Genomic DNA, 13,916 nt, shown 5'->3' with positions numbered 1-13,916 from the left:
TTGACAGGCAACTGTTTAAGGTTGAAAAATTACACAGGCTGCGAGTGTTTGTGTGTGTGTGTGTGTGTGAGAGTGTGTGCGACTGCACCGCACTGTCTGTGGCAGCAGCATTGTGATTGTGCTGATTGTGGGCATGCGTGGCCAGCTGAGCAGTTGCCGCACTGCCGTGCCACAAAGTGTGCCCCCAGCTGCAACACAGCACACTAATATAAATGTATCGCCAGAGATGGAGCGCGGAAATTTACATTTTACAAAGGCAGCACAGCCACTCGCGGCCTCAATGGAGGGTGGGAAAATTTCACATGCGCAACATTTTGACAGTCGCCAAAGGGAGAGGCAAGCAATGGGGCAACGAGGCATCGAGGCATCGAGGCAGCGAGGCAAGCGAAATGCTTCGTTAGCATATGTATCAAAAGGTGTCTCTTGTCAGAGGAGCAGCTGTCGACTGTCTGCATTTTGAGATTTGTACCATGACCCACAAATATACATTGGCGCACGCATCTAACGACGACCCAGCAGCCATGTGTATGCCAGTAGATGACTGTGGATGCCTCTGGATGACTTGCTGACTGGCTGACTTGCTGGCTGGACTGGCTGAATGGCAATTTGCAACTGCAACTGTGCAACTATGCGGCTTTAATTGGATTCTGCTGTGGTATCAAATTGACATTTAGCACACAAGACCGAAACCGATCTACGTGCTTGCTCCATACGCCGTATGCCGATGTCCGATGTCCGATCAGTATGGCAGCAGGCAGCTGGCTGACCTAACCTCATGCGTTCAGTGCGATGCGGAGCGGCATGGTGGGGGGAGGGGGCAGAGGGGTTTGGGCAAAAGGTGGCAATCTGACTCGGTATCCGCATCTCTGTTGCCAATTGCAATTGCTGGCTTATCGCATTACACTTTGATTGCTGCTGCTGCTGTTGCTTCTGTTGTTGTTGTTCCTGTTGCTGCTGTTGCTGTTTGGCGTTAATTTGGTTTTGTGTTCTTGGACAGCCATTTAACGGTGCGGCAGCAATTGCAAATTGCATTTCTTCCAATGCCAATTGGCCGCCTTTGCCTTGTTGGTCACGTCAAAGTCAATTGTCATAAATCTGCAATTGCCGCGGGGCCCTCACACCTTGTTGTGTGTAAGAATGTGTGTGCGTGTTTGTGTGTCTGCCAATTGCCCATAGTGCAACGCAATAAACGCGCATAGTTTTGGCCAATTGCTGGCCAAATTGTTTGTGGCTTGAACTTGGCAGAACTTTGCCAGAACCCAGCGACCTGCAATGGCCACAGGAATGTTTTTAAGAAAAAATCCAAACGATAGATTTACATATCTGTGCCTAAGAAATGGGATTGGGAAGTTATGCCTGGGAGTGTGATCAACTTGAGCCAGCGCACAGCAGTTCAAGTGAAGCTAAAGTTGGCCTTACAAATGATCGACCTTGCAACAGCAGCAGCAGCTACAGCCAATTGAGGCGCAGTATTTGTGTCTTTGGCTTTGTGCAGAAAATTAATAAAGCTTTGGCCGCACGATTCGCAAACATAACGGTCTCTAGTGGCAAAGTCAGGGCAGCCAGGCTGGCAAACCGGCAGACCGACAGGGAGGCAAACAAGCGAACAAACAATCGCGCCAAATGTAAACTATGCCTCAGTCCGCGTCTCGGTCGCAGCCTCTCAGTCTTCGCTTGAGCCTGAGTCACTTGTCAGCTCTGTGGCGACGATGGCGACAATGCGGAAGCTGTTGCTGCTGCTCAAGCTGCCTGGCACGACAACAGCACGAGCAGCGTGCCCAGTACCGCCAACGCCAAAGACCAACATCAACAACATCAACAACAACAACAGCAGCAGCAGCAGCAGCAACAACAGCAACAACAACTCCAACTGCAGCTCGTAGGCAATTTGCCATTTTGGCTTCGCTTGGCCAACACTTGAACTGGATTAGTTGGCTGCCTGCTTTGATTTGTGACAAATCTTGATGCAAGCTACCGTGTGCTTGCCTGCAGCATGCAACTGCCACACCATGTGTGGACTTGGATGCTGCCGCTGATGCTGCCGCTGCTGCTGGTGTTGGGTCAGCCAGCAGATCGTGCGCTGATTTTGTGTTAGCTTCATTTTTTTCTTTGCTTTTTTTGTGTGCAGCTTGCCACAAATTTCTCTTTTTCTTGGGGTCAAGTTTGTTGCTAGGCAGAAGCGTTCTGATTTCACTCGCAGCCGCTGTTGCAGCTGCAGCTGCAGTCACTTAATTTAAGTTGGCGCGGTTTTTATCGCCAGCGATTTTGCTTAGTGCCAGGCTTTTATTTGCCTAATTAAAAGCAATAAAACATTATGATGCATTTGACTACGGCGCTCGTTTGGCGCTTTGGGGTCGAACTGGGCGCTACGTGTTTGTAAATATGAAACCCACTGTACGATTAGAACAAAAACAACAAAATATTCCACAGTGTGGCCCAAAAACTAGAGTTGGGTTTTTTTCGACGCCCACACGTGTCAGTTGTCAATGTTATACAACATTCAATTCCATTTGCGAATTTAAGCAATAAAATAAATACAAATAAAGCCAAGCCAAACTGTTGACTGTTGGTCTTTATAGTTTATTTTTTTGTTTTTTGGCCACGATGAGCAAACGAGTTCTAATTATGCCAGCTTTGAGGTTCTCCCCCGCCCGTCTCGCGCAATTGAAATAGTTGCCCAGCAGCCAGCCCGAAAATACACTAGCAGAAACAGTTAGTCAAATCGTAAACGCTTTTTAGCTACGTGATTTGCGAGCGCAATTTTGAAAAGTGGATCAATGCGCGCGTTTTTGGCGCGTTTTCAGCAGCTGAAGTCTCATTAATATGATTACTCATGACTATGTAATTTGCAAATCGAATAAAACAAGTGAAGTGTATGCCAAAATTTGTTGATGGGGATGCTACAGGCAGGCAGACGGCCAGACAGACAGACAAATGTGGAATGGCCCGGATACCAACGGCGGTTTATTTCGAGCGCCGTGATGTCATGGGCTCGAATTGGCGTTTAACTACAATCTGCAAGTCAGCAGCGATCATGAGAACTAAACTGACTCATTGATTGGCCAGTTAAGCATGGCTCCCCATATACACCTAGATAAAGACGTAAATACAAACACACACACACACTCACTCACACACAAAACACATGTCTGCATCTACAATTGAAGCTCAGTGAATGAAGAGCTGCAATCGGAGTTCTGTTTTTTATGTGCCATTTCTACAGACCCTACACTCATCCTGGGCCAGACGCAGTCGCTTCGAGGAATTCACTTGACTTGGCCAGTCTAATGCTGCAACCAGGAAATGCCAATCAATGAGGAATATGAGTTCGCGCTGCTCAGCACCAACTTTGATATAGAGAAGCCTCAGAACACTAGAGTCACCAGTCGCTAGTTGCAACAGTCGCGACAGCGGCCTCGACCAAAACAAATAAATTAAAAATTGCATTAAAATGTAGAAAATGAAAAACGTTGCATTTTTCAGCTGATTTCAGGCCCGGAGCTAAGGGACGGGTACTTGTCAAAGCCGGTCCGGTATAGCGGAGCTGGGCAGGGTTCAAAGCTTTGCCTGTCAACTTCAAATCGCACGTTTTCCTACGCGCTACAAAGTCGCGTCGTCGTCACCGATCGAGGCCCGGCTATGCTCATCTGTGCCTCTGTCTGGGCTGTCTGGTTCTCTAGCTCGCTGGGTTCTCTTTGGCCCCTGGACGGACATAACAAAATGTGCTAAAATATGCACAAACATCGCAAGGAACCGACGCGACGCGACGCGGTGCGATGCGATGCGATGCGACTAACCTAACCAAGCCTGGCCACTCACACTAGCAGGAGCGTAGCCCCGTGGCTGCTACTCTTCCTCCTCCTCCGCCGCCGCCGCCGCATATGAGTGAGTGTTTTAAATCATGCTGCCTGCCAAAGTCATGATTCATATACCGTTAGCTGCTCATTTCCACACAAATAAATGCCGAAAAGGAAAAGCTAGCCTGGCAGCGATTGAAACGAGCCAAAGCCAAGCGAAGCCTCCACTTGAGAAATAATTCAAAGATCGACGGCCCAAACGGCGCCTACGGCTCCGTTCGACAGATCGGCGTCCTCTATATGCAGCAGCCCTGGCAGCCCAACAAATTGCAAATAGCGCAGGTGTTTGCCCCGAGCTAAATATGTATATTAATCACCCGGCACGGGCTTGCAGGGAGAGAAGCGAAGCGGAACAGATGGCTCTACGCATACCCCCATAAATGTCCATTTAAGCATAAGCATATTTTCATTTCTTTTACGTCTAATTCTTCTTTTTTTTTTGGAAATTTTAACACGTTCACGAAAATAATTAAAGCGATGTGCCATCATTAAGAGATGAACGTGAGATTTCGACAGTCAGTCAAGAAAGTATCCGAAGAGCAAATTTTGTTTTTACTACGCGTAGTTTTCACTTTTATTTGGCCGGGCTGAAACAAGTTTGCTTATTTTTTGTCATGTAATTCAAATGAAAGTGTTCTGCGGGCCAAAACAAAGAGGTCTGAATGACATTTAAATTAGTTAAAAGGGCTGCAGTAAAAAGGAAAGTGCCCAACGCTGAAAACTGTCCTCTGTCAAAAAATCCTTAACAACAGTTCCAACCGCTCGGCATTGTTTGCAGCTGTTCATTGTACTTTACACTTTGGGCTATCATTATCAAAACTGAAAAGCCCTTCCGAGAATGTTTTGTTCTTAAAAAAAAAACTCGAAAAAAAAATAATAAACAAAAGAAAAATTAAATGAAATTGAATTTCATGGCTCTCTTTATTTTCGGCGCTTTTAAAAGCCAACTAGTTTTCGTTGAGTCTATTAAATAAGGCGGGTTCTTAGAACTCTCGCGCACATGAGCTGGTTTTTCCGCTTTGTAAGTTATATAGAAGTGTGTGTACCTGTGCACGGTTAAGTCTAATTAAAGAGCATGTCCGGTATGCGCCCACAGCTGGCACATGATGAACTATGCCATCCAAAAATGTTTATGTGGTTAGTCATTAAACAGAGTTGTTGAAGTTTTGAAGCGTGTCTAAGCTTGGGTGTTTTCTGGCATTCAATAAAATTCAATAGCAAATTGTATATCACGTTATGAGGCTATTTATCATCTTAAGTACAATTTCTATCTGATGCCTAAAACAATAGACGAAAAAAACACTAAGGAGATTATAAAAAAACTACACAAAGTAATATTTACTTGCAATAATACAAAAAAATTAAATTCGGATCTTAGATAAATATTTTTCTAAATATTTTAGAATCTATTGCAAAGTGTAAGAATCTACTGATTCTCTGATGTTATAAGGACATAACAGAATTATATAAAATAAAAAATATATTCTCTAATATATATTGAGCTTACACAGTTCACATTATCAAAGAGCCAAAGGCTAAAACAATTTCAATTTGTTGCATTTTCATAAACTCCCCACACACTAATACCTTTAAAGCCCTGTATAACATCTAACCCAATATTGTGGCAAAACTTTCAGGCCCTCGAAGCATATTAGCATGAGTGATTGATGAAGTGTCAGATTGAAGGTGGCAGGTGGAGTTCAGGTCTCAGACCCTGTTACAGCCATTTTGGAGTGGCTCCTTTCTGGGGGTTGGCAATTTGAGCATATTAAAACGGAATTTATTTTGGCATTTTTAATGCAATTTATTAGCGCCAGCAAATTGACCTTAAATTGATTTTTTCGTTGGCAACAATTTCTACCATAAATTAATTGACTGCTGACATTTCAAATATTGAAGTTGACTAAATAAATACTCCGTTTTTGTCGCTCACACACACACACACACACACGCACACTATGTTGTGTGTTTATTATGCAATCCCTGACATTTTGAATATCGAATTTAATTTGGTTTGTCATTGTCATTGTGTCTGGCACTGGACTGGAAATAAAAAAAAAAAGTTGCCTGTCGCTTTGTAAATGGCAGAACATTTATTTCATATAGAGAGTTCATTGTTTATTAACGTATTGCCCCAGCTGTGCTCTATATGAATGAATGTTTTAATTGAAAGTTGAGAATGCTTAAAGCTGTGGCAAAGGGGGTTGGGTGGCTTGCCTCCTGCCAGAGATGTCGAGAAGCATGCCACAGGAGACACTTGAGGGCAATGGAGTCAAGTATGCAAACAATGCAAAAGCGGCAAGCGTCGGAATTTGCCACAAGCACAAGGATATGGGATCTGGGATCTGGGCACAGTATGCAGCCAGCAGGATAACACACAGGAACGTGGCTGATGACACGGACTTCAATAATGAGCGCCATATCTGTTCTTGTTGGTGTTGTTGTTGTCATTTGGGGGCGTCTGTGCATGAAAGCAGCGCCAGTCAACGCCACTCTTTGTTGCCACATAAAAATGCAAAAGCTCTGTCTGTGAGTTGTTGTGGTTGTGGGCACTCGAGCTGAGGCACGCACCTTGATGCGCCAGTTCCCTAAGCTGCTCTGGTTGACTCCAAGGCAACATGCAGCTAGCGCTCCTGTTTTGCCTGTTTCTGCCCCAAGCTGCATAAATTAGAGGCTGCTCAGCCACGCCCCCAAACTGTTTGCAACTGCTACCTTTGTGCGACTCAATTTGCTGACTTTATTGTTGACTCTGGCTAAATTATTTATTTATGCAAATTGAAGCAGTTAAATCGCAGCAGCTACAGCAAAAAGTGCAGCTGCAATTTGTATTCTGGCCAATTTATCATTGCATACTTTTATGGGCAGCGCCAAAGTTTTGATGTCTCAATTGGTCTGCTGCAATCTCCGCGTCCAATCTGCCCAAGCTGATTTACATACCTGCAAAAAATGAGAAAAGACTGGGTATTAGTTAGGCAAAAAGTGATTAATGGGGCTTACAGTTTTAATGCTTATTATTAAACACTCATTTCTCGATTGTTTGTTGTTTGTGCCAAGTCATTAGTTGACATTAAGCTGGCCGCTGGAGAGCAAAAGCGCGTTATGTCTGCAGCACGAAATGTAACAAACTGAAATGTAAATCATGCCGACAGCAGCAGCAACAACAACACTGAAAACGACACCACGCAAAGTAGAAAACAAGAGTCAAGTCCACGAATTTGGGTCAGCAGCCAAACAAACAGCAACAACGCGAACAACACAAAATATTCAAGTTAAACGTGTGCCAGACCCACAACAACAACAGCAACAACAACAACAACAACTGCGTCAGCAACAACTACGTCATGTAGGGTATGCACACTGTTTAATTGAACTGATTTACGTACAATATTTTCCCATCATATCAGCCGCTGACTAAGTCAAGGGGGAATTTCGTAAAAGTTACAATACCGAATTCGTCTTGTTGCTAAATTTATACATTTTTAAAAGCCATCAAATATTTCAACAAGATGTTCAGCTGGACTGTTAGCCAAATAGAAGGTAAAGAGCTTTCACATATTCCATGTGATCGAAATCTTTAAGATCAATAAAAACATATACACATTAAAATATTAGGCGTGTTCATTCTGATTTGATAAACTAAACATTATTTATTTAAATAATTAATGAAACAATGTCAAAGTAGCGGCACAGAAGTGAAATCTAAAGTCAGACAGTTCGAGATAAAAATAAGAAAAAGGCGGCTTTTGTAAGAACATGTGATAAATTGTATAAAACATTCTCACTAAACTCTAACAATAATAAAAATTTTTTACATTTTTAGAGAATAAACTTAAACTTATGTAGGGCTACATTATATATGATAAGCTTTATTAAACATATCAGATTTTAGTTAAGCATAAACATGCCATATGCGATTCAAGGGGCAACATCGAAGAAAATATGATTGTAAATCGAAAGCAGCAGAGATATTTCGATATTAATGTGGCTCCAAATTGCAAAATGCCAACTGCTCAAGATGATTTAAGCTTAGCAGCGATTAACCATGTCAATAAATCTTGGTAATCAATTGCTTAAACGCTCAGAGATCTACAGAAATGCCAGCTTGGGAATTCCAAAGAGAAAGTATTTGCTAGCCAGAAGCTAAGGCTGCATTTACTAGTATTTGTTTTGACAGTTTACCATAGGCCTGGCCACCGAGAGGAGGAGCTTCATTAGATATGCCCTAACCAGAGATAGTGCTGCAAATAAGTAACTGTTCTTTTCATTTTTTACTGCTTACTTTACTCACACATATACCTGAGCCATACAATAGAAATTAATTTCATTCAAGAAACGCTGAAAGAAACATCTTCGAAAACAACAGCAGCTCATTTCCAATGTCAATGCCATTGGAGTGCCAGAAGCACTCCGCGCTCCGTTGCCCGAACTTGTTTTTGCTTTTTTTTTGTTTTTTTTTATTTTCGGCGCAGAGCGGGTAACTACGACTTGCTGAATTCTTTTGGCTATCCAGCTCATGGAGTGGCCAACGGCGTGGCGATAGCTTTGTCGACTTTTCGCATATTTTCTCACAAAAGAATTTCTCAATTCTTTTTTGGCAGATACGATACGATACGATCGGGCCGCCGCGTTCGATTTTGATTTGGCTGGGGGGCAATTGCAGCGGCCGATTGAATTAATTTATGGGCACTGGGATTTCTGAATTTGGGATTTTCAAATATTCCATTTCTATTGCCATTTTTATTTTTTGTGCAGCTCTTTAGTTTTTGAAGCGCCGTTGGCTTAATTGTTGGGCTGCTGCTGCTGCTGTTGCCGCATAACTGTTTGGCTTTTGGCCCGATTCGAGCACGCATTAGCTATGACAGCTAATAAGCATCCAATAATTGGCCAAGCTACACCGCCAGAAACTACAACAGACAAGCAGCAATAGCAACAACAAAATGCAGTCTGCGTCTGTGGATGTGGTTTTGACACCTTGACCGCATTGGCGCATTGAATTACAACCAATTGGCCTTATTGGCCATTATATACGCGCATTGGCTCTTAAATCGGAATTATATTTTCTAACATTTAAGTGGCATGCCGAATGCCGTAAGGGTATTTTTATTACGATCCAGCCATTAAAATGAGCAGGCGTTGGCTATTTCAAAAAGATAAAAACGAGTTAAATTGTGAGCTGGATAGCATTCGCGATCCTTGCGGCTCATAAAATCGTTTTGGGCTAATGGCCAGTGCATTAACACTTTGGGGTTTATGCAAATTATCAAGCTATTGGCCATTAACAGGCAATTGTAGAAATGCATAGCTAATAACTGGCATTACGTATACGACAGGTCGGCCCATTGTCCCCCTTGGTATCTGTGTCGTTTCGCTTTGGTATTGAACGTGGCCCATTAGCCAGCGACTTGCACACTTTTTCTTTCTATCGCCAGACACTTTCTTTGGCTATTGAACTTAAAAGCATCTGCAGTAGCAGCAGCAGTGCCACTGGCGGCTACAAACCAGATCGCCGCCCCGAAACAAACAACGAGGCGGCAGAAACAGCAGCAGCAGCAGCAGCAGCAACAATTTGGGTTAGAGAAATTTGCGCCCCGCGACACACTTACAACCGCGAGTCAAGTTCTTGTGGCAGGTAAATACCTGTAAATAGCCGTGTGTATGGTTCTTTGCCACGGTTTAACCTTGGCGTTTGGGCGTAATGCGCGGCAAGTGTCGCTTTACGACCAACTCGTAATGTGCTTAGTTGCGCTTACTTTCTTTACACAGCAGCAGCAGCAGCAACAACTAGAATGGCCAACAACAATGCTAATGCTGCACATAAACCGATTTACTCAATTATAGTTTGAAAATCACAAAAACGGCAAACTTGGCCAATGCTTGGGTTTTGTGTTTTGCCTCAAGTGCTGGCGAGCTGTGGGTGCCATAAAGCAAGAAAAACAAAAAATGTATACAAATAAATAGATATAGTCGCAGCCAAGGTAATCAATTTGTTGGCAACTCAAACGCACACGCATACATATACATTTAAAAGCCAGCGTCCGTCATCATTTAATTTGCCAGCTGTTATCGCCAGAGACAATTGATTTGTGAGCCAGAGCAAAGCGCTTGAACATGCATTTGGTTAATTGGTGTATCTGAACGATGCGACCACGTGTCGGATATAGATACAGATGGAAGCAGTTGCTGCTTCAAGTTAAGCTGGCTGCAGCTTTTCACTAAATTAGCGGAGCATATGATTTGCATAATGTGGCCACTAATTTAATTATGGCTCATCTAACGGGCAGAATGACAGCCATGGCCAAAAACAATACCCAGAGCCATGCCCAGGCAGACTCCGACTCCGGCTTCGACTCCGCCTCCACCTCCGCCTGCAGACTGTGCCTATTATTATATAATTTGTCAGATTCTCAGTCACAGGCTCCTTTGGGTGCTGATGTCAGCTGCGGTGCCCTCATCATAACTTAAAATAGTCGCTGAGCGACAGTTAATTAAGCATTTTAAAGTCTGCTTCTTGTTGCTTTTTTTTTTTAACTGAATATAGCCCCAGAAGGGGTGACTTCTTCACAGTTGCTTTTTAATCTTTCTTTCTAGCAAATATGAAAGAAGCAGAAAAAATCTAAACAAAAAAAAAAAAAACAGCGAAAATTAAAATAAAATTTACATAAAGTCAAAGAACCTTATAGAAGAAAAAACCAACATAATAATTTGGATGTGTTGCGTTCTTGCGGCCTCGGCTGCAATCGCTTCTAATTGTTATGATAATTTTTGCAGGCGTCTGAAAAGGAAACGCAAAAGTCACTCGACTTGGCCACAAAAGAAAGGCTGCGCGGCCCAGTGAATCAAGAAACTAACTCAGCCTTGGCACGAAACATAAAAATAAAAAACAGCTTTAAAGCAAAGCACATCTAAGCGCTGCTGAAAGTGGCAATTGAAAGTGCCCCGAAATGGTCATTGGCATTGCTCACAGTTCATCAAACTGTTGGACGGCACGTGTGGCAGAAAATGTAGCAGCGTGTGTGTGTGTGTGTGTGTGTGTGTGTGTGTGTGTGTGTGTGTGTGGCATCTGATAAGCATCAACTGATCGAATTTTCTGCGGAAGCGCCACAATTTGTGTGGCCAAGTATCTAAGCCACATACCAAGCCTTTTAATTAAAATGCTGCAGCAGCTGTGAGCCATGCGAAATTCTGGCAAAAAGTGCTGAGTTCAGTGGCAGCCACAGGATGTGGCAGGGGCAGCTCTGCCCCAGGGCTGTGCTATTTGCCATATACTTTTTTTTTCGTTGGCTCATCAATAAATCTGTAAAGCTGCTGCAGGAAAACTCCGTTAGAGCCAAAAACAAAATGCTGTCTATAAATCACATGTTGCCGTGCGACATGGCCAAGGGACAGTTTTGGCTAAAGTGCAGCAATCGCTCCCTTCCTCACTCCCAAAAAAAAAAAAAAAAACACCCCAAACACCTGCTGCTGGCCATGGCCCTAACCCTGACGCTTGTCCTTGTTCTGTGTCGTTGTGGCTGGCCAGCTGCCAATGAAATCTCTGGCCAAAAGCAAATAATGCTCAAAGTCGATTTCGATTTCGGACAGGCTGCCAGCCATATTGATGGGGGGAGTATGGGGTAGAAAAGGAAGCCAGGCTATTGCGGTGCACACATATTGCGGCATTTTATTTGCATTTTTTTTATTGACCAACCAGTCTGTGCTGGAGCTATGAAAGTCCCCCATCCTAAACTATTCGCCATAAATATAAAATTTTTGGCTTTTATTTCAGTTGGCACTTTTTTAGATTTTCTTTTTCATTTGGACTGCCACAGTTTTTGCATTATTTATGGCCAACTAAAAGCTTTTGCAAGCGAACAATTTTAGTTTTTACGAGCATGACAAACGTCGTTGCGGTACAGTGTTGCCTGCACAGGATGAACTTGGTGTGGGCATAAATTCTAATTAGAAGTGCATTCCAACTTTTAGCCAGGACACTCGGCAGCCAGAGCCATGTGCCGGAGCCAAGTGGCCGGTAAATGGCTATTCATAAATTAAATAGCCGGGAAAAACTATTTTTCACAAAGGGCTAGCAAAAAGAGGCGGGCGGCGAGGGCGGCGTCGAATGGCTCTTACGCTGTGCAACGGCCCGCGGCGCCTCGCCAATTGTGAATGAATGAATGAGCGAGTAAATGAATGAATGTTTGCAATTTGCGCCAACAGCTGCAGCCGCCGACTTGAGCGGTTTTTTTATGAATGAATAACTTTGAGCATTAACTGCCTGAACAGCCTGGCCTGGCCTGCCCTGGCCTGGCCTGAGCTGGCTAACTGCCGGACTGGTTGGTTGTTGCCCATTTTAATGCCTGGTTGGCTTTTGGTTTAATTTTTGTAAAACAATAAATTTGTATTAATTGTTTGCCAGTAGTGAGTACGTAATTGAAATGTGCCACGAGCTCTGAACTGCGCTGACAAATCCAAATAAACCAAGATTTGCTTAAATAAATCCCCGTAAATCATATAGTTTTAATGAGCTCTGGCTTATGCCCTAGAAAGAATTGACCAAACAGCTGAAGTAATCAGCCCACAACGGAAGGCATCTTTAGAAAACTAGTTAGGCTGATGAATAATTAGAGGAACTAGTTTTTTTTCTCAATTGCGCAACGTTTCCACACAAGTGCATATAATTGCAATAATGCCAGAAAAAAATATGTATATATGTAAATCTTTTACAATATTTTAAATGAGAATAATTGTTGAACTAAAGTTCTGAACATTAGTCACACAAAGCAGGAACAGATATTTTTAAATATGCTAATTACTGACTAGAATACTAAAATGATAGTATTTAAATAATTTACTTCATTTTCATGTATTCAAAAGATTGTTTAGAAAAAGTAAAACATATCTTAACTTTTGAAATATTTTTTAAAATTTTTGATCAAAGATTTTTTAAAAGATAACAAATTTGATTAAAATTTCATTTTTGGAACAAAAAAAAAATATTTCATTTTAAAATTTTAAGATTTTATAATTTATTATTATTTTTACTTTTTAACTTTCAAGAACTTATTAATTTGTATGAAATATTAATTTTTAAAACTGTGTTTTTTATAATATAAAATATTTTATTTTTATTGTACATTATTATATATTTTATATAAGTAGTTATTAAAAAACTGTCTATAAATTTGTTTAACACACAATTCTTTCATATTCTAAATTCAGAATATCCGCTTAATAACTTTTTAAAGGTTAAAACTTTAAAGTCCCACTCAAGGACACTTGAACTCACCTTTTTCACACAAGAAACAGAACGAATTAATTTTTGAAAAGAACTCTCTTAAAATTCTTTCTGAACACTTTGTCACTTTTACTGGAGTTTTTGTTCCTTTGTTGGGATTCGATTTTTGCACGTTATTGCACAGTTTTAGATCCTTATTCCTTATGGATGCTAATAAACATTTCGCGCACTGATTTAACAGTTTTGTTAGTTTTTAAACTTTTTTTTCTTCTTTTTATTTATAAATCACAATTTGGTTTTTGTTTTCTTGCAAATTCTGCGTAAAAATAATCCACTGTGTCAAAAGTTCGTTAGCTTCTTGGATAAAACTGTCTTGAAATTTGACAATTTTACATGAAGCTGCTGCAGACGACAACGAGACCAGCTCGGGTTCTAGAGGTTGGTCGTTGGGTTGCTGTTAGCTGGTTGCTGGGCTGATGTTGGTTGGCTCGCTGGTGGCTGGCTTGGGGCACCACCAAGATACAACCGCTTCATAAAATTCAAAGAGACTCGGACCCAATAGCTTCTCAGCGCTTATTTATATAGCCTACGTCGAGCGGCTTTTGGTGAAAATCAAACGAAACGAACGAACCAACATCGCGACAGCGACAACCGCAGCAGCAGCAGCGGCGACAGCGACGCCGGCAGCAGCAGTCGCAGTCGCAGCAGCAGCAGCAGCGTTGAACGAACATGCCAAGTGAAGCCGGGCCGGGGCCAAACCAAACGCTGAGAGCGCCACTCACCAAGAGCTGAGAGCGCAAAAGAACTTCGCACACATACACAGACCGCAACGGCGACGCCAACTG

The 13,916-nt window shown here is 42.3% G+C and overlaps 1 protein-coding gene across 1 annotated transcript in view; it reads right to left on the bottom strand.

The window, feature by feature from the left end:
- The window catches only part of LOC115771709 (serine-rich adhesin for platelets), a 38,948-nt gene extending 25,414 nt beyond the window's left edge, over nucleotides 1–13,534 (bottom strand). Inside the window, exon 1 of the mRNA XM_030717528.1 lies at nucleotides 13,123–13,534. The gene's annotated coding sequence lies outside the window, so the exon portion shown is untranslated. The remainder of the gene's footprint in view (nucleotides 1–13,122) is intronic.
- Nucleotides 13,535–13,916: the final 382 nt, after the last annotated feature.

Source organism: Drosophila novamexicana, unplaced genomic scaffold (assembly GCF_003285875.2).
Source record: "Drosophila novamexicana strain 15010-1031.04,08,12 unplaced genomic scaffold, DnovRS2.1 tig00000108-arrow-pilon, whole genome shotgun sequence".
NCBI lineage: Eukaryota > Metazoa > Arthropoda > Insecta > Diptera > Drosophilidae > Drosophila > Drosophila novamexicana.
The sequence above is the reverse complement of the archived record's forward strand: the minus strand, read 5'-3'. Positions and strand labels throughout refer to the sequence as shown.